This window comes from Protopterus annectens, chromosome 5.part0, assembly GCF_019279795.1.
Source record: "Protopterus annectens isolate FY-2018-M chromosome 5.part0, PAN1.0, whole genome shotgun sequence".
NCBI classification, from domain to species: Eukaryota; Metazoa; Chordata; order Ceratodontiformes; family Protopteridae; genus Protopterus; species Protopterus annectens.
This window is the reverse complement of record NC_056735.1, coordinates 905,551,955-905,573,709: the sequence shown is the minus strand read 5'-3', so window position 1 is coordinate 905,573,709 and position 21,755 is coordinate 905,551,955. Positions and strand designations below refer to the sequence as shown.

Sequence of the window (21,755 nt, the reverse complement as noted above, 5' to 3'; positions counted from 1 at the left end):
AAGATGCTATTGTATATATTCACACTGAGGCTATGCCAACACCTCAGTGGGAAAAACATTATCACTGCAGCTAACCCTACCCAGGTTCAGGAAGTCAAAGCACTGACACAAAAATTTGGGGACATATCAACTGCTCCGCTATGGTGTACCCAAATGATGAGGCTACCCTTTTTAGCTTTGCCTTAGCAACTTTCCAAATACTGATCGATCACATCCTGCCAGGACCTGGAGACTATGCTCTTGCTTACATTGATGATGTACCTTATTGTCAGTCTTGGTAAGAACATGCTCAGTATGTTAGCGAGGTGCTCAGCAGATTAAAACAGGATTAGTTATTACAGCAATACCAGAAGTATATCATACTAGTCATTAAGCAAGTTGCAAGATCTAGCCATGGCCTGCCAAGGATAGTTAGGTGTCAAGTAGACTAAAACTTAAATGGGTTGGGTTACTATAAAGATGTCAAGTGGTAAAGGCAGAAATGCTTTAGTGTACTGGGTGGTGGCAAAATCCTGCCAGAGTCTGCCAAGACGGAGGGTATTCAGGTATGACCTGGCTTTGTTCCACAAAAGCATTTGAGGGCATTTCTTGGGACAGTGGGGTATTACAGAAAGTCTGTCCCTCACTACAGCACAACAACCACTCCTCCTACAAAATTAGACAGACATTGATAAACATGTCATATGTAATGTGCAACCGTTTCCTTAAATTGCTTTTTCTACTGAAAAAGATCAATTGCAATTAGGCAGAATTGTATGGCATTGTCATTATATGCATCTTACACTATAAGCAGCTTATGCCATCATGAGCAAGGAATGTTTCTAGGAAAATGCAATTCTAAGCAGTCAGAACTCCCTTTCACATATTTGCGTTTTAAGCTTTGAAATTCTGAATGGTATATATATATATATATATATATATATATACACATACACAGACATATACACACGCACCCACACACAGTGTGTACTGATTTATACATTGCTTTACTTTTCTGCAAGTAATGGAGAGTGTAACACTTCAACTAGAAAATTACTTCTATCATACCAAACTGTAACTGGGTATTAGTGTCAAACTGTTTTGTTTCACTATTAGTGTGCAAAAAGTCATCATTCTTTTATAGAAAAGGTCATTTGAACACTGATATTTGAATATACTTTCCAAAATTTCAAGTAGACCCAGAATGGACCCCTTCAATAAGCCAGTCCTGATTTAAAAAAAAAATGGTTAGAGCATATCGTGCAGGTAGATGATTCAAATGATGGGCTGCGCTTAGCCAAGTTTCTTTAAAGGGCGAGAAGCATTCAGTACTTTGTCACATGTAGACTTCGGTCAACTTCAAGTGCTTGCAATCAAGCACTGTAAAATTAAAGTAAAATATCAAAAATTACAACAGACCAAAGCTCAGAGAAGAAAATTACAGTAAAATATCAAAAATGACAACAGACCAAAGGGTATGATATACAACAAAGACATGAATGATTAGAATTAAAACACGGTGAAGTAATATTGTAAATGAGTACATCATAAAATGAATAAAGCTTATGCATCCATAGAGAGGGAATATCTGGGGATAGTTTGGCATCTGAAAAAACCTTCAACCATACCTATCAGGTAGAAAACTCCAGAAGGCACAGATCACAATTCTTTAAAGTGGTTGTGCAAGTTCAGTGGCAAAACAGTAAGCTTCTCAAACAGAGCCTGGAATTACAGTCCTGTGATACAATAATCCTGCATACGAGTGGTGTCAGTAATACAAATTCATATGGTCTGTGAAGGTAAGGGACTAGATGGTATATTTAAATGAATACATCTTTAACCAAGCTCTATTCCATTCTTCTTCAAGAGTTCTCAAGAAAACTCAAAGTCTGGGGATTGGGTACATTAAAAGCTGAATAAAACTGCATTTGATTTTTCAGTAAAAATGCAGCAAAAAACAGTAAAATGCAAAAAGCTATATAAAACCTGCAACTGTTTGTTTTTTTTCAGTGAAGATGGAGTAAAGATGTAAAATATGAAAAGCTAGAAAGAACCGTCCAGACATTTTAATATGCAGTAAACAGAAGCTGTATAGAGAAGTATTTTTTTTCTGTAAAAATATAGTACAGTTTAGAAATAGAAACTGGTATACCCAACTACATATTACAATTGGGCTCCTTAGACTGCTGCTTCCTGTCAAAAGCTATGTTACCTTCTTTGTTGCTGGAACTTTTTTAGTTATTTATGCAGCTTTGGCTTGGGAAAAGCTATATGGACTTATTTTGGCTTGCTACAAATGAAATGGTCAGGACTTCAATGAATGCAGAAATGGGGATTTGTGTAAAAAAGGTCCTTGTTAACTGAATATTTCCCACTACTGACTCATTCCAAGCCATCCCTCTCAAGTTGAGCAGTGTTACTGTTTCTTGCAAATCACTCCACCAGTTGATTCAGTCTGTGCTTTTCTCCTGTTTGGTGAATTTTTAGCAAGCCTGATAACAGTGAAAAAAAATGTCACTGTCACAAAATCTCCTGATGAGAAGACAGAATGCTGTCCATTCAGTGAGCTTACACCTACACATTTTGCCCAGTGGTCATTAAAGTCAAACATTGAATGATTACAGTTATTTTCCATTAGTAGTAGCAGCAGTGTTTTTTTCACATGCTATCAGACAGTTCAAAATACTTGTATTTTGCACTTCTCTGCAAGGATTTAATATTCAAACTGTACGGCCAAATGTTCAAACCATACTGCCAAAATAAAGAGCATCATTTTTCTATCTCAGAACCATGTGGCTGGTTGCTTATTAACTGAAATATGAATAACTCCACAAAACTTAGCTATAGCTACCAAACATTAACAGTATGATTGGCTCATTTTAAAGGTACACAGCCAGTTTTGGACTGGTTGGATGTAGTATGTAACCATAAAAAGTAAGAAGGGGTAGTGGATGAAAAGGTATTATTAACCCTTCCAAGAAAACATAATTTGTGTATAAATACAAAGTTGTTTTAGACAAAATTCAGTTACTGTTGAAGAGATGGGTTGACTTTGAAGGGAGTGAATTCCTGGGAAACCAGTGCTCATAATTTAGCTTTTCGGCTGTTGACTGTGAAGCTTATTTGGGTGTGGCTGTTACTTATCATAGAATGAAGCAGAAGTGCCCATTTGCCACAAGTATTTAAGGCCAATAATTGAATAATTGAACGTTCCTAGCAGGTATTCTAGAACAGTGAAATAAGATGCAGTCAGCTGCATGCATCCATCATCTTCAGTATACATTTCAGGATGCAGCACAGTATATGATGCCAAAACTACAAGACACCCATTTCTTATACAGATAAAAGACCAATGGAGTCAGCTTCTAACTGTCTCCTTAACTGTTAACTGTTGGGACTAATTTTTCTTTTCTTGACATTATAAGCAAAACATGGCATCTTTGAAAACAGGGAACTGTAATCCGCAACTAAGAGAGACACTGTTGCCCCAGTATCCAGGTCTATCAACATTTGTGTTCCTGCCATCTCTGGGGCAAGTCATAATTCTTTATATCCATGCTATGGATTTATAAGCACTTATCTCCTGAAACCCACATTATACACAGACTGAAGGCTCAGACTCGGTATACTGCTAGGGCTGCTTACTACATACACATTTTTTCTCTTTAAGCCCTTTTGCAGTTTACATGTCATAAAACTACAGATTCACCTACCTTGAATATTCAGAGGCCTTTGTTACAGCCCTTTTGTTTAGATAATTAGCTGTTTGAAAAAATTATCACAATGAAACATTTATTTATTTATTTCCAGTTTGATTACCGGGAAGTCCACTGGGCCAAAATGACCCATTTCGGGGAGAAAAGCTCCAAGATACATTATACAGTTTAGATACAAAAAGTGTAAAACATACATTGTATAGTACAGTTACAACTAAGTACATTCAATGACGCACAAAATTCATTGTGGGTGGAACTTTCTTGCCTATGTTAAGTATAACTGCCACTGTAATGACTGTGCACTCACTCAGTCAAGTCTTGCTGCACCTCCATGGCATTTATCAAAGCTGATTCCATGGACAAACTGAAAAGGGTTATCCAACAAATTCTTGTCTAACTTTATAATTCATCTGACATGCTTAAAATTAATCTGTTTCATTAAATGTTGAAAAATCTTTTGGAGCTGGTAATATTCTGCAGCCTATGCAAATCTGCTACATAACAGATAAGCTTTCACTTTTTCTTTTGTGAAATTATTTATCGTTCGGAAACTGATGATGGCAATGGATTTAGTGGATTTTCTAAAAATCTGTTAAATCTGCACATAAACGGCAAGTCCTCACTGTTGCAGCCAAATGCATAGCAACAGAGCTCATTAAGTAATGTTAAATTTGACAGCAAAGCAGGCAGAGGTACTGCCTCAACAGTGCTTGGTTTATGCAGTTAGGTTCTCAACGTGGGTTCCTTCTAGCACAGTCCTTGTATCTTCTTTGTATCTATGCAAATTTGTGTTGGATGGTTCTGTTTACTCTCATATCCCAATGGCTTTACTCTCATATCCCAAAGACATGCCATTGGTGAACTGGTGGTCTTCCAAACTGGCTGTAGACATGTTCGTTTCATTTGAGTGAGTATGTGTGCATCCTGTGACAGACTGGCGTCTTAGCCAGAAGTAGTTTTTCTGCCTCATGGCCACTAAGCCACGGTGGTGCAGCAGTAGCGTTGTTGCCTCACAGCAAAAGGTTCTCCCATTCGATTCTCGGCTGGAGTGTCTTCTGTGTGGAGTCTGCATGCCCTCCCCGCGGTCGAGTGGCATTCAAAAGACATGCGCAAATGGGCGTGTGGGCGTGCCTTCGATGAAGGTTGGACGTCGGGCTGGCACCTCGGCACAGTAAAAATCAACTGCCAATCATTAGCGGACCGGAGTTCTGCTGTGGCGACCCCTAACCATTAAAAGCCGAAAGAAGAACAACAACCTATCAAGTGAAGAGATAGACTCTGGTGGTAACTGGAAAATGAATGAAATTTTCCTGGCACCCTTGGTGTTATAACAAAATACAGTTCAAGTCCAACATAAGCACAGTGTTTTGTCACAAAAACGAAACCACGCTAACAACCAACACCATTAGGCTCTGCACCCCCCCCCCCCAAACACACACATATTGAAATGAATAAAATAGGTTACTGCAGAATGAATAGAAACTTTTCTGGCATTGTCAGTATTAGTTAAATCACAAGAAAGTTCAACTCTTTCAGCACCACTTGAATGTTCTATTAAATAAAACAAAACCACTCACAAAGCTAGCACAACCTGCTACACTGCTCACAGTTTTTGCCCTTCAGAAAAATAGAAAGTCAAAAATTAAGTCTGAAATTATTTATATTCACATGTTCTATGCAGAAGTTAACTGCTTAAAAGATTAACAACTGCAACATGCTTACCATAAAGCAGTTTACTTAAAATTAATTCTGATATGTCTCCATACCTCTCAACCTCTTGGACCTAGAAATCTGGACAAAGCAATAAATAATGGGGAGCAAAGGCCCAAAAATAGGGACTTTACTATGGCTTCTACAAACTTAGAAAGCGGATAGAACAGTAGGTTTTGCGTTAGCATGAATTGTGTTGGCATTACTTTTTCAGAAGGAAATGAAGTCTGAAGCTCAAATGTCTGTCATTATTTTTTTACTTCAACCCTCAATGATTTGCCAGAAAACCACAACTTAATGAGGAACAGAAGAAAAATATGAGGCAAAAATCTGCTCAGTTGAGAGGTATGTTTCTCTGCGCTGAAATATTCCCTTTTATGTGAAAGCCTACCAGCAGTTCTACATTATATAATGTGTGTGTGTGTGAGTATGTATGTGTATATTTAAAATCTGTATGATATATCTGCAGACCTCCCCTTGGCATATCTGAAAAATAATCTCTTACTAGAGAGCAGTAAATATGAGTCCTTTTCACAGCTTATTATCATAAATAAATAACATTTTGTTCTCGTCAAAAGTCTCTTCATTGTAAATGGTTTAAACAAATAAAGCTATAGGCAAAAAAAACATTGCACCTAGAAATAAATCCACCCCCTCTTGTAAGCACTTTCATCTAGGATCTGATTTAGTATTACAGGAACTGTTTCTCCCCCAAAGATTTATTAAACTGTCACAAGTTACACACAAAAAAAAGGTCAGTAAGCTGTTAAGAACTTATGTTTTCAAATTCACATTTATACAATGTTGACTGGTGAGTGTCATTCACAAATCAGCATTTTGGCAAATACAAATTCGGGCATATATGTTAACTCTTACATTGTTTAGTCCTAGAAAAAAATTAGTTTCAGTGTACTTGCAGAACTGAGCATTCCTATTTTTACCAGGGTTGTATGAATACCTCAGAACATCTTTGCTAAAGAATTCTGGACAAAGCCAAAAATAATGGATGGGAGGAGTAAGAATGATACTCTAATGACTAACATTGTTCAATGAAATAATCCTCAGTAATTCACCAAAAGTTCCAGTTGGCTAGAAGCCTCTTTTCTGGGGAGACCCAAGGTGGTATTTACACTCTTGTCTTATGGCTTTTCCCAGTTAGGGGTTGCCACAGTGGAACTCCGGTCTGCTAATGATTGGCAGTGGATTTTTACAGTGCCAGCCCAACGCCCAACCTTCAAAGAAGGCACACCCATTCACGCACACACCTACCTGCATGTCTTTAAACATCACTTTACTAAGGGAAATTTCACCAGGATATCACGGAACCTGCCCTCCTCTTTTTGATAGGTGATGTGGGATCCTTTACATCTACCTGGGCTACCACCAACTCAAGCAGATGAAGAACTTGATACTCAGAAGTGAAGCACCCCTTTATGCTACATTGCATTGTCAGCAATCAATCTACCTGGTATGGGAATAGAACTCTGTGTCTTCTGAACTATAAAGTGTGCGACCTATTGCGCCCATGACATTTGCGTGAGTGAGGGTACGTTTCCCTACTAAAAAATAAAAAACAAAACAAAAACGTTTAGGGGATGGTGTTTACCCAAGTATCAAAACAAAAAGTTTGACTTTGATGGTACCTTTTATAGACTACAATGTCCACTCAGAAAATATTTGTTTTGATAGTCTTTGGCACTGTTCAAACAGTACCAATACTGCTGGCCTCCAAGTTTTCTCAAGCAAGAAAGCAGCTTCTTCAAACCCATGGAGCCACAGCAACTATCCCAGTTCCAAGATCAGATGCTGTAATGTTACCATTTCCTACCATTACGTTGTGCCTTTTACACTACAAGTGAACACAGCATATTATATACATAAAGACAATCCAGATACAAACGAGAAATTCCCTTCATCTTTACTGCTTTACAAACTGTAGTGAAACAAGCACCACAATTGGGTATATGTAGCATAGGTCTGTATATATAAGCATTACAGCATTAATGTGCATTCAGTTTCTTACAATGGTCCCTTGGCTTACTTCACATTTGAGTATATAATATATGAATTTAATGTACAGAAATGGTCATAACCACTGCTTTTCTTTACAAATCTATATCTTCAATAACATTAAAAAGGTCACCAAGCATAGCACTGGTTATATTAGACTGATGCACATTTTCAATTTACCATCTTCTGTGTGGAGACATGCGTGAATGGGCGTACCTTCGTTGAAGGTTGTGCGTCAGAGCCGGCAACTCGGCACGTAAAAATCTACTGCCAATCATTAGCGGACCGGAGTTCTGCTGTGGCGACCCCTAACCGGGAAAAGCCGAAAGACACAACAACAACAGAAGTGCACCATCCTACCAGGACATTTGGGTAATGTACCAAATATTATTCCAGTTAAACAGTAAAATAAAGTCTTAGCATTTCTTTGTACATGCATAAACAATCCAGGCACAGCTAACATCTTAATGAACCCCACACCCATACAGTAACCTGTATGTGATGCTTGACTTATAAAAATAATCAGATGAAGTCTCTTCAGAATTAGTGAATTGGTGTAACAGGAAACTCTAAAAAGTTGGCAATGGTTTCATTCTATGAAGCCTTCTGGTGCACCAAGATATCATTGTTTGGAAAATATACACGTTCATCTTGCTGTACTAAATTTAGAATCACAGGAATGTTTCAGAAAGTTACACAAAAATGTGACTTTTAAGAGAGAACTTCATTTTGGCAAGAAACACCACATTACTGGTTAAGTAGCCAATAAAAGTAAAACAAAACCAGTGGCGCTAACAACAGGAAGGCATGAAATAACTGAGGCTGGGCAGACTTGCATAAGTTATGCAAATATTTTCACTACAAGGCCTGAGAGCAAAGAAATCCAGCTACATAGTACTCTTAGGTTAAAATTCCCAAGTAAGTGAAGCAGACTCCAATACTTAAAAGATATTAGAATTCTTAGAATTGGAACATTTCATTACTGTGGAACTATCATATTAACAAATCTAGCCCCAGGTGTTATGACTGACGATTAACACCTGAAAGCCCACCCTTCAGCCTTTCAAAAATACATAAGATTAAGCAATCATTAGTCCAACCATATCCTTTCTTCTTTTCCTACCTTTTTTCGTTCTTAAAGAAAGACAGCACGTCGTAAAGAGAGAACTGTAATTTTGACCTTACAATTCGCTCAGCATATTTACTAGAAACGCAGAGATTTTCTGTCTTTTTTAACAAATAGCATTTATCACATCTATACAACTCACATAGTTTAATATTTCACGAGAACCAGCCGGGGATTCGCAGGGTTGAAACTAAGAGCAAAGAAGTTTCTGTATGGGAATTGTAGTTTCAGCAGGACTACAAAGCAAGAGGACAGCTTGTGGTAATTATTTACCTGTGTACACTATCCTGTCTAGCGATTGTTTTGGCACGCAAGAAAATGACTTTTATGCTGTTTCTGTACAAAAAGAAAAATCACGTTATTCACGTACTTGACAGAACAAAAAGTTTTATAAGCGCACAGTTTCAAAAATACAATCAGTTGTGCCTACTACATTCAGAACTATTGAGATTAACAAATCAGTATCATCACATACCAGTTTATCTTAATTTACACACCTACATTACAAGCGTACCTCATCTCCCTGAGTCTGCCTCTTATTTTTGCTCTGTATCTCTTTTTTTTTGTAAATCAATGAGGATTGCAGTCAGCCAGTAATGCCAGAGTTTCATAGTTATCGTTCTAAAATGAATGTTGTTGATGTAAAATCTGTTATGTTAACTCGTTGAAGTAGAGTTGCCACCTTTTCAAATGCCCAAAGCTGAATATTTTGTAGAAACGTGAGATTTTGCTGTACAAAGCATAAACGCCACAATTGCAAAGGACACTTTTTTTTTGCCAAAACAAAAACTTATTCTTGTTGCATTTCATTTGTTCATGCAGGTGTTTCAGATACACAATAACTGTTTTATACAACTATTAAAGAAAACTAAGGAGCTTTTTTTTGTCCTAAAAGTTCAGGACGAGCTATTTAAACAAAAACTTATTCTTGTTGCATTTCATTTATTCATGCAGGTGTTTCAGATACACAATAACTGTTTTATACAACTATTAAAGAAAACTAAGGAGCTTTTTTTTGTCCTAAAAGTTCAGGACGTGCTATTTTTTAGTCCCCCCCCCCCCTTCAAGAAATAACTGTCCAAAGAGGGGCCGGTGGTAACCCCAGTTTAAGCAATAATGCCCAACAGGGTGTGTGTTAGTGCGGAAATAACGCCGGAAGGCCATTGCAGCCCTGGAAGAATGTTATTTCTACAATAACAAAACACGCACACTGGAGGGCGTTATTGCGCTTAGAGAATGGGCTGCCTGTAAAATTGTTGTGTGTTAGTTATTTATTTATTTTATTTATATTTTTTGTATATTTTATATGTAAAATTCCTCCGCCTAATGTTTCAAACTTGCTGTAGCAGATGTTAATAGTACTGGAGGAAGCATTTTATATCCAAAATATAATACTATAGCAATAGCCCACGCCTGGGTGTGGGTAATGCTAAATTTACCCACGGTTGGCGTGGTTTGGTCCCGAGGGACCAAACAAAGCCAACCGTGGGTAAATTTAGCATTACCCACACCCAGAAGTGGTTATTGCTATTATATATGACATTATTTAAGAAAAGAAACTATTACTTTTCTTAAATAATGGCATAGTATAATGCCTGTTTGCTGCCCTTCCGCAGATTTCTGGCATCCGCGGCAGTTCTGATGTACTGCGCGCCTGCGCAGTACATCAGAGCTGTGGGAAAAGCAACGGAGAAAGCAAGATCTCCGTTGCTTTTTTTTTGTGTTTCGCTATGTTAAATGAGTTTAACATAGCGAGACAGTTTTAAAATAAGCAACGGAGATGTCCGTTTTAGTTTAAAACTGTCTCGCTATGTTAAACTCATTTAACATAGCGAAACATAAAAGCAACGGAGATCTTGCTTTCTCCGTTGTTTTAACACTGTCTCGCTATGTTAAATTGGTTTAACATAGCGAGACAGCTTTAAAATAAGCAACGGAGATCTCCGTTGCTTATTTTAAAGCTGTCTCGCTATGTTAAACCCATTTAACATAGCGAGACAGTGTTTTAAAAAAACGAGTTATACTAATGGAAAAAAGTCCGGGCGACCGGACCTTTTTCCATTAGTATAACTCGATTTACAACGGGCATGCTGGCCAATCAGCGTGCACGTTTTGGGGGGGGGGGTCATGGTATAATTAAAAATATCCAGGTATTTACTTTATTTTTTGGTACCTTACTGCAAGTTATTGGAGATTGAAGTTACTAAATAATGGTATACATTTGAGTTTCAGACTATTATTTTCTTATAGGTTCATAGGTAGGTACTAGGCTCTCAGCCCAAGGGCTAAGTAAGCCTAACCAACAAGGTTCCCTGGCTTACACCACTCAAGAAAGTTATTTTCCTGTGCTCCTGTCGAGCAGAGCCACAGACGTGATCCCTAGGGTGTATTTCCCATCCACTCATCAAGATTTTTCTTGAAGAGTGCTAATGAGGAACTTTGCTTGACATAGATGGGAGCTTGTTCCAGAGTATGGGAAGTCTCTGGGACAGGAAGCTATCCCTCCAGCATATCCTGTTTATTGTGGTGACAAGGTTTAGGTCTCTAGAGCGTGTAGCTCAGAGGGATTGGGATTTCTTTAGGTGTAACATGTCCAACAGCTCTGGGTTTGACATGGCTTTATATGTTAGGCAGAGATCACCTTGGTGTAGATGATATGCTATGGAGTAAAGCTGGAGTTTTTTGAGATGGTCAGTGTAGGGCATCTGTTTGAGGCCAGTAATCCTCTTTGTGAGGTACTTCTGTGGCCTTTCCAGCTGCTGCAGATGTCTTGTGAGGAACATTCCAAAATGGGGTATTGTACTTTATAATGGGTCTAATGAGTTTCGACTAGAGGGAAACAATGACCTCTTTTTTTTTTGGATGAGAACCCTTTTGTGATGAGGTGTGCCACTTAGAAGGATTTCCTGACTAATGTGGCTATGTGATTATTACAGGAGAGACTACTGTCCATCTGGCTCCCAAGGTCTCTTATCACACATTCGGCATTAAGTAGACTGCCGCCTATGTGGTAGTTCATGGGTACAGTTTTTACCAAAGGGGATGACAATGCACTTTTTGGCATTGAGCTTAAGCAAGTTTGTAAATTTTATAAGAGCAATAATTAAAATCTGTTCCTACTTTTCAGCCTTTGTTCTGTCTTTATTTTAGACTTTATCCAAATTTCTTCAGCTAAATGGTCCAGAGGTAAGCAACTCACTTCTGTTTCAGAAAATATGCATGCTAACTCAAATCAGTAAAACATGTCCTCCATTTATTTTAGGTTTATCCAAATATCTTGAGCTAAGGGTCAAGGGAGCATACCTCTCAACTGTCTAGATTTTTGCAGAATGTCCAGACTTTTTGGCTAGTATGTTTAGTCCCATCCTCATAAAATGTGTAGTTTTCTGGCAAATCACTGGGAATTGAAGTCATTAAACAATGAAAGTCATTCAAGTTCCAGAATTCATATCATTCAGAAAATACATGCTAATGGAAACCTTGTTATTTTATCAACTTTCTAAGTTTATTAGCAACTTTCTAAGTTTATAAGAGCAGTGCTTAAAATCTGTCCCTATTTTTGGCTCTTTGTTCTCCCATTATTTGTAAGCTGTCTCCAGATTTCTTGTGTGGAGAGGTTGAGACAGGTAGTTGAGAAGTACACAAGCCTCTTAACTGATACTGCTGCTGTCTGAGATTACTCTCGCTCTTCACTCTCTCACAGAATGTGTTGGCTTTTGCTGCCCCCTTAGATTAGTTCCCTGTGCCTCTGTCCAGCAGAGCCACTGAAGTGATCCCAGGGGTAAACTTTCTGTTTCCCATCCACTCGTCGCGGTTTCTCTTAAAGAGTGTTAGTGAGGACCTCTGCCCAATGTAGATTGGAATCTTGTTCCAAAGCATAGGAAGTCTCTGGGACAGGGATCTATCCCTCCAGCACGTCCTATTTTTTGTTGTGGTGAGGTTTAGATCCCTAGAGTGTGTGGCTCGAGGGGATATGGTTTTCTTTAGGTGGAGCATGTCCATCAGTTCTGGGTTGGACATGGCCTTGTATGTCAAGCAGAGATCACCTCTGAGTAGGCAGTATGCAACCGCGTACAGCTGGAGTTTCTTCAGTTGAGCTGCATAGGGCATCTGTTTGATGCCAGTGATCCTCTTGGTGAGGTACTTCTGTAGTTTTTCCAGCTGTTGCAGGTGTCTTGTAAGGTATATCCCAAATGGGGCATTGCACTCTCTGATGAGTGTGATGAGTAGAGGGGCACAATGACCTCTTTTGATCTGGATGCAAATCCTTTTGTGATTAGGTGGGCCATATTGATAGGTTTTCTAACCACTTTGGCAATGTGATTATCAAAGGAGAGATTACTATCTACTTGGGTCCCCAGATCCCTTATTACGTCTTCCGTATTTAGGGGACTACCAACTATGTGGTAGTTTGTGGGTACTTTGTTTTTTCGAAAGGGGATGACAATGCACTTTTTGGCATTAAGTATGAGGCCATGATTTTGACCCCAGGTATCCATCTCAGTGAGAGCCTTTTGGAGGATGTCTGTGTCAGCGGGAGAGTCAATTATAGCCCCTAGTTTGCAATAGTCTGTGAACTTGGTCAGCCACAGTCCTCATGTGCTTGCCTGCACCTCTGAAAAGTATATGCCGAACAGGAGGGGTCCTAAGACTGAACCCTGGGGAATGCCACTTCTAACTGGCTTAGAGTCGGAACTAGCTCCCGCGTCTCTCACCATGTGGGTTCTGTCCATGAGCCAGTTGGCAACCCATCTTGTGACATAGGGGTTCATGTTCAGGCTGGTGAGCTTGTCGATAATACCAGGATGGGGAATGGTGTCGAAGGCCTTTGCAAGGTCTAGGTAGGCTGTGTGAACCACCTTTCCCTTGTCTATAGCCTTGGTAACTGTCTCAAAGAAGTCCACCAGGTTTAGGAGGCATGATCTGCCCTTAACAAAGCTGAAATGGATATGGTCCAGTGTTTGGAGGTTCCCAATGTCTCTGTCAATGAGTTCCATGATGATGTGCTCCATAGCCTTGCAGATCAAGCTAGTCAGGCTTATAGGGTGATAGTTCCAGAGATCTGTTGTGGCTCCACCTTTGTGGAGTGGAATTACCATTGCTGTGCGCCACTCTATGGGTACGTAGCCTGTGGAGAGGCTGAGTTTGAACAGTGTGTTTAGGTGAGGGGTTAGTTTGTCTTTGAGCTTGTGTAGGATGCAGCCTGGAACACCATCCGGTCCCACTGATGCTGGGTTTTTGGCTTTGGAGAGGGCTGTTTTAACCCGAGTGTCTGTGATTTCAGGGGCTGTACATTCTTCTGGTATGGTTATGCGCCCTTTTGGGGGTGAGAGGTGCGTGAAGTTTGCATTGAACCTGTCTGCCAGGATGTTGGCGAGATAGGTCGGTTCAGTGTATTTTGTGCCATTCTGCACCAACTCTGAGCAGATCTGAGCATTGCCACTTAGATTCTTGACATAGCTAAAGAATGCCTTGTGGTTATCTTTGGTGTCCTTGGCAATTTTTCTTTCGAAGCTCACCTTGGATAATTTTAGGAGGGATCGTAGTTTCTTGCTGATACTGATCAGGGATGTCTTCCCTTCTTGGGATTTGACTCTTTTTCTGTACTAGTTTCCTCCTTCTATTATATAGCTTGTTTATGGCAGGGGACCACCAGACTAGTTTCGTTTTCTTGGAGGAGTGAGTCTTGGTTTTGCTTTGGATAGCACAATCCATGCATTCTTGTAGTTGCCTGTAGAATGCATTAGTAAAGGATTTTGCAGCTTAGACAGCATTATCCTTTAGCATGGGAGCTTTGAAACGTTCCACCTTGGTCTTAAGTAATGTGAAGTTTGCTTTTGAAAAGTTTTTCACATTGGTTTCCTTGTCTGGGGGTGGGGGCAGAATGTGGATATACAGAGCGATTTGTTTATGGTCAGATCTAACAAGTGAGGGGTTGACCTCTGGTATGGAACACCGGTCGCCCATGTTGGTGATGACCAGGTCCAATATGTCACCTCTGGTGGTAGTGTTGACCAGTTGATCTAGGGCATTTGAGTTTATAAATTCTAGGAAATGTTGGACAAGGGAGTTAGTTCTTGAGTAGTTCTCCCAGTTAATGTTTGGGTAATTGAAATCACCCAATATTAGGGTGTTTGGTAGGACCTTTATGTTTCCCAGTGTTTCCAGAAATGTGGAATGGTGTTCCTGCAACATGGTGGGTTATCTGTAGCAAGCTACAATTTGAATAGCAATTTTTCCCGTTGTTAGTTGTACGTGGATGATCTCTGAAGCATTGTGCTATGCCACTAACCTGGAAGTGTGGGTATCCTTGATGAATATGGATACGCCCCTGCCTTTTGTATTTCGGTCTGGATTCTGTGGCCGAAATGTATGGTATGAGTTGCAGCCTGGTAGTGCTAGGGTGCTCTCTGGAGCCTTAAACCAGGTTTCTGTTACTGCACATATATAGATTTTCTCCATACTGAGGAGTGCCTCGAGTGCATGCATTTTGACGTTTAGACTTCTGGCATTGAGTAGCATTACCCTCAGTTATTTGTTACTTGTGCTATTTACGGTGGTGGGTTTGTCTTTTGAGCCTTGCCTAAAAAAGGCACTATGGGGGTGGCAAGAGCCTTGGCCAGTATTCGAAAGTCTAAGGGTGACAGGTGCAAGCTGCCTCTAGCGAAGCAGCGTGGCGTGTCAGGCATGTCATCCCAGGCAGACAGACACTGGATTCCCTTTGAATGACACCAGAAACTTAGCCAATTGTTGAAACTGATAAATCTTTCTTTATACCATGGTATCGTTCTTGGTGAGGGCAGGATGCTACTCAGGGTCAGGGTCATACTGGCATGAGCTTCGTGATCAGAGAGCTCTTCCAAGTCTCTTTTCATGTAGTCCAGGGAGTTATGGCTCAGGTCATTCACACCAACATGGACAATGACAGAGTCGTATTTGTACTTGTTCTGGAGTGACCTGAGTGTTTGTATTATGTGGCGGATCCTGGCACCTGACAAGCAGCTAAGAGTAACCTTCTCCTTATTCAGCCTAGTGAGTGAGATGTCAGTGTGCCTGACTATAGAGTCCCCTATTACTAGTGTGTTGGGTATGTTATTTTCCTTAAGGGCTGTTATTTCATAGCACACTGGTTTTGTGAAGTGTCTGTTTTATGGTTTGTGTTGGGAGGTGGAGGTTGCTTGGATGTCTGCTTTGGAGGTCTCTGTTGCTTTTGCAGATTTTTATTTAGAGCTTTCGAGTATGTTTTCAAGTATTTAGATGTGTTTTCGAGTATTTAGATGTGTTTTTTGCCGTAGCTGGTTTAATGGGTCTATGTGAGACTGGTGGTGTGATGCAAGTATTTCCCTTCTTCTCTTGACTGTCTGCTCCAGTCTTGGGTTGAGAGAGCTTAGCCACCAGTTTGGCTGTATAATTGCAACTCTTGCATGTATTAGTGTTTGGTGGTAGGAGGAGAGGGTTGTCTGTGTACATGAGGCAGTTGTAACATTGCCTCAAAATGCCCAGATTCACCAGTTGGACTGGAGAGTACACCTGAAACTGCCCTTTGGACATGCCTGGATAGGTACAGTGAACTGTTTTACTGATTGGCTGGTAAGGTCGAATAGAGAGCCTTGTCCTTCTGTACAGTATAGGGGGTCTAATGCTAGGGTTTATAAGTGCTTGCTATTTGTTTTGAGCAAGTGCTGGGCTGAGAAATGAATGGCTTGAGTGCTTAAGTTGAAAGTTTGTCTAGTTCCAAGGGAAAAATGAAAGAGGAGACTTTGTGGAGCCGGGAATAGTTATACCCTATTTAACCGGCCCTGCCCGGCTCACAAAACTGGGCAAATGTGGATTTTATAGCAGGAAAATGAAAGAGATAGAAATTAGCTCAAAATGGCCAATAAACTACTAATTTCTGGGCTGAAACCACTCCTTCAGGGACCGATAGGCTGCTCAAAGCTCCCCTTTCTCCCAGGTGAACAGAGAAACTTTCTTCTATCCAAGTAAGGCATGGGCAAACGCAGAGATTTGTAACACAGCCCTGAATTCAGCACTAACCTGAAAACTGGACTATACTAGGTTAGAAAGGTGGGAAACAAGTAAATTACATATTATATATTTATTTTTTTTCTTCAGAAAATAAAACGGATACAATAAAAAAAAACACTTTAAATGCACAGAAAAGGATACATATTGTTATATATCTCAGAGCTGTAGTCAATGCCCCTAGTAATAAAGTAGGAAGAAACACAAATACAGTAAAAGCAGATGAATAAAGTGCAATTTATATATATATATATATATATATATATATATATATATATATATATATATATATATATAAAAAACAATAGAAAACTAACAAACTGATTTAAACAAGTTACCCAATTAACCAGAAAAAAGCTCAAAATTAAGCCCTGTTCCAGCAATCTTCAATCAAACAAGTTCTAACTGCACACTCCTGCCACTAGGGTGCAGGGGGACCGTCTCCAAAAAAAACATGGCCTGGATCAGTGCCCAAATTGTACAAACTATTTAGTGAAACAATTAGTTAACAGAAAAAATAAAATACAGTACTTTTAAAACTGCAAATTTGCACTTAACAGAAGACTAAAATACATAAAGCACTTAACTTCAGCTTCTAATGCAGGTGATTGTAGCCAACCAAGTCTCTCAGAAATTGAGCATAAAATGAATTCTCAAACTTTGTGGCTAGCACTTAAAATACAGAGGAAACCCTCTAGGCTAACAGTTAAATATCAGATAATTGTTTTACACTCACTAAACAGCAAAAGCAATGCTTAGCAAGAGTAAAATAATGGAGAACATTAATTTTTTTCAGTTGATATGCTGCCGTGAAACAAAGGACTCATTTTTCAGTGGGCATTACAGATAGATTAACACCCCCCTGGAGAATGCCCATTGTCTAAAGTGAATTAGAGTAACATTTAGAATATGTTGTTCTGTTAAGTTTTTAGGTGAATTAAAGTAGTATTCAAAAACCATCCCAGATTTTTTTGGCCATTTTCATCCCCATTTATTTATGGCTTTGTCCAGAATTTCCGAACAAAGGAGTAGTGAGATATGCAAAATCTGTAGAATTTCTTTTGTGTTACTTAAAATGCTACCGATTTAAACTTTGCAGGAAATGTTATTAACATATCTGCCTTCTGACATACTATTCTTATTTACTGTGTGGGGGTGTGCAACCCTTTTTAACCTCTTAGCATAATAAATCTGAACAAAGCCAAAAATATGTTTGTGTGTGGCGGGGGTAGGGGGTGCAGAGACCAAAGGCCTGAAATGAGGGAGGCACATATTTTAAATATTGCTATTACACATTTGGAAAGTTGACAGCATGGCGCACAACTTTCCATCAGTAACTATCAACCTGCAAGCAATGAAAATATGAACAGAGACTCTTGAAAACTAGGAACATTCAGCTAAAGATATGGACACCTAATTACCATAAAATGTGAGTATCAAATAGCCTTCCCACTTCCACTATGACTGTGGGATACTACTTAGTAACAGGTTTAAAACAGAGAGTGGCAAATGGTGGAAAATAAAGTGCATTAATATAAAGACAGTGTAAAACCTGAATATTTTAATGAACTGTATTGGAAATTCTACCTCACAAGGTCATTTATTTTTGCATCAGAATAAGATCTAAAATGTGTGTCCCCTTTCTTTAAATTGTTTCCACTAGTATAGTATATTGGGCCAAACCTCTTAACTATCCAGATTTTAGCAGAATGTACAGATTTTTTTATATCACATTTTTGGTCTGATCCTTATAAAATTAGTATTTTTTTTTCTGGCAAATCACTGAATATTGAAGTCACTAAATAATGGCACACATTTGACTTTCAGACTTAATATCCTCCAGAAAATGCATGCTACATACAAAATCTGTTATTTTAGGAATTTTCTAAGTTTATAAGAGCAATATTTAAAAATCTATCCTTATTTTTTGCCTTTGTCGCCCCATTATTCTAGGCTTTGTCCAGATTTCTTGCACTAAGAGGGTCAGACTTATATGTTGGGTGATAATGGAGAATGTCGGACCATGCATTAGTTGTAGTCATGAATGCAGTGCTGGGTTTTCTTATGTCTATACAAAGGTCAGTCTGATATGCATGAAGCTCGTTTTAATTTGTTTTTAAATTTACTTAAAAAGTTAACAGAACAGTAGGTTTCCCTTCACTATGTATTGACTCTAATCCTCAGGGATTTATTGGGATGGGGCAAAAGTTTGAAGGGATCATAATCAAGGCCATTATATATTTAAATGGAATAACAGCTTTTGTATCAATGTGCATTTTCTGAATGGTAGGAAGTATGATTTGGATGGACAGGGCAAAAAGAGATTTGTTAATATGGCAACCGCTTTCCATTAGCTTGCACTTTCTGAAAGAAAATCGACAGTAAATATAAAACTCCAATATCTGACATTTATCGGCAGACTTCAATTTTCTGTGGTTTACCAGAAAAGCAAACATTTTATGAGGAATGCAGCAAAAGGATGAGGCAAATCCTAGTCATTTTTCAAAATCAGGCACTAAAGGTAATGGATTGGTTATTTTTTAACTGTCCGAAATAATGTTTAAAATGTTAAAGTGGTAGAAGGCAGCTGTCAAACTATATGACTGCCTTAACATTTTGAGCACTACGTAAACATGCTGCCATGCCATGGTCTGGTGTTTTCCATTTTCGCTGTATGTTGGTTGTATAGTGTGATTTTCTATGAATGGACATCTTCAAAAATCACATGTTTTGGGAGGGATTCAGAAAATTGTGTGAAAAGGTAAAACAATCTTGAAAATAGGGACATACCTCAAAAAATAGGGACATCCTGCACAGAGGTAAATCAGGCCCAAAAATAGGAACATTCCTCCTAAAAACTGGATAGTTGAGAGGTCTGCTTTCATCTCCAAAATGTGAAACACTGCCTTTCTTGACGTGGAACATCATATGGGCAAAATGTAGTATACTCACTAATAACTTAATAACAATTTCAACTAGGAAGATCACAAGATGGTCAAAATGTGATAGTTATCCTCACAAAAAGTTATTTTGATGATTTAATATGACTCAGTATTATTTACCATAGACTTATTGACCCTTTCAATGTAGAACTTTAAGGAACATAGACTTTTAACTCTCAAAAGACATAATAAGGTACACTTGAGGGGTATGTTTGATTGAATAACAGGTTTTGCACTGGCATATATTTTTTAAAGGCCATGAAGTCTGAAACTCAACTGTCTTGTCAATGACTTCTATCTACAATTATTTGCCAGAAGACAACAAATTTTAAGAGGAACAGACGAAAAGTATTGCCAGAAGACAACAAATTTTAAGAGGAACAGACCAAAAGTATAAGGCAAAAATCTGGGCATTCTGTGAAATTCCAGACAGTTGAGATTTAAGGTGTGTATGTTTGGGGTCAGAAATGCCTAGCAAATTAGAATTTTATAAATATTTGCATTTATGGCAGCAATACTGTTTTTCTTATTAAAAAAACAAGAATTGTATTAAAATAGAGAGCTTGTTTAGCACAAATGCAAGCTAAAGTACAAATATGGGCATCTTTTAGCTTCGGTCCCTCTAATATTAAGAAGCTTTTCATTTATAACATTCTTTAACCGGAATATTTCTATAGTTATTAAGAAATATGAATGCATTTAACAGCATATACATAGAAGTTGACATACTTTGTTTTTTTTATTTGTCTTTATTTTATAAATGGAAAAATGGCAAAAGGTACGAGTCATTTAAACAGACTAACAAAAATGAATATTAAAATAGATTTCAGCCAAAAGAATAAAAACAGAGAGAACAGCTGTTCAGCGTTAAACAAGTATCAAAATAATGAATGTTCTGATTGCACTTATTGTGGCTAATGACTTCAAAAAAGTGTATAGGGGCTGATATTCACTACACATTTATTTATTTTATTTTGAATATGTTAAACAGGATAGACACTGATCCCACTGGACCTATTTTAGTCTGAGCCCAGGGTAAAAACAATAGATACCTGATATAATATACAATGTGAATAACAAAAGGCCATATATACATATGCTATATACAAAGTGAATACCATAGTTGGCTTGAGGGTATAAAGGCAATAGATAAATGGCATTATATACAGAGTGATTGACAGAACACAATATATACATGCATTATATACACAGCAGAAAGCAGAGTTGGCAAGCTGAAAGAGTCATAATCAAAAATAGAGACAGAACAAGGTATGTAGAGGGAAGAAGGGTATGAAGAGGCTATTAAGAGATAACAGTTGCAGTTTTGTTGCCTGCATGAATGGAAGGCTGAGATGGTGCAGAGTTTGTTTGAATGTCACCAGAATGAATAAGCTTCAATGGAAGATGTCATGTTTTAGATAGACGATATTTGAGCTTTCATGGAGTAGCTGGCATGTTTAAGAGACAGATTGGTGTAATAAATTGTCTCCCACTGGCAGGAGGTGTATTCTTATTTACACATAGCGAGAAGGGTTTGTGTCGGTGGACTTTAGTTGGAGGTAATGTAGTATAGTATCTGAAATATATAAGCAGCAGGCTAGCTGAAATGTGAAGGTTATGAGAGAGTATGCTCTCTCTGATTGTGGGAATCTGTCTATTGGCATTGTTATAATTGTTATAGGAAGGCAAGGATTGATTAAAATGAAAAGTACAGTTGAGAATTAGGAAGGAAGAGAGTTTAGGGAGGGAGGTATAGAAAAGATAGAGATGGAGTATACTAAAAGAGGGGTTTGATAGATGTAGAGTGGAGGGTAGTCTTAATTAAAGTAAGAATGTTAATGCAGGAAATGTATAGGACAACAAATTATAGTAAAATAAAAGTTAAGCTTATGAGCCTATCTGCTACCAAAAGCTACATTTATTTGTTTACGTTTACTTTATTTCCTTCAACTAAAACTTTGCATTAGTGTAAATTGTAGCATGAGTGTGTAACTAAATGAGTAGTGTTCCCTCATAATAGGTAAAATCGGGGGCAGTTGAGAGGTATACTCCCTATATAAACCTTTCTTGGCACAGTTCTGCCTACTGCTTTCAACACATCTTCAGTTCTACTGAGAGCTTTAATGAATCTTGCTAACAACCTGTACCCAAGACAACTATTATCGCTCAGATGAAGTTAAGTACAATATGTGGTCCATACCAATAAAAACATAGGTTCATAGGAGGTTACTAGGCTGATTGCCCTGG

The 21,755-nt window shown here is 38.5% G+C and overlaps 1 protein-coding gene across 4 annotated transcripts in view; it reads right to left on the bottom strand.

Moving 5' to 3' along the window:
• KCTD21 (potassium channel tetramerization domain containing 21) overlaps positions 1 to 8,761 on the bottom strand; it is an 85,112-nt gene extending 76,351 nt beyond the window's left edge. For 2 of the 4 annotated variants that reach the window (XM_044072696.1, XM_044072695.1), the window contains exon 1: positions 8,539 to 8,677. The gene's annotated coding sequence lies outside the window, so the exon portion shown is untranslated. The other 2 variants (XM_044072698.1, XM_044072697.1) reach the window with 2 other exon arrangements.
• Positions 8,762 to 21,755: the final 12,994 nt, after the last annotated feature.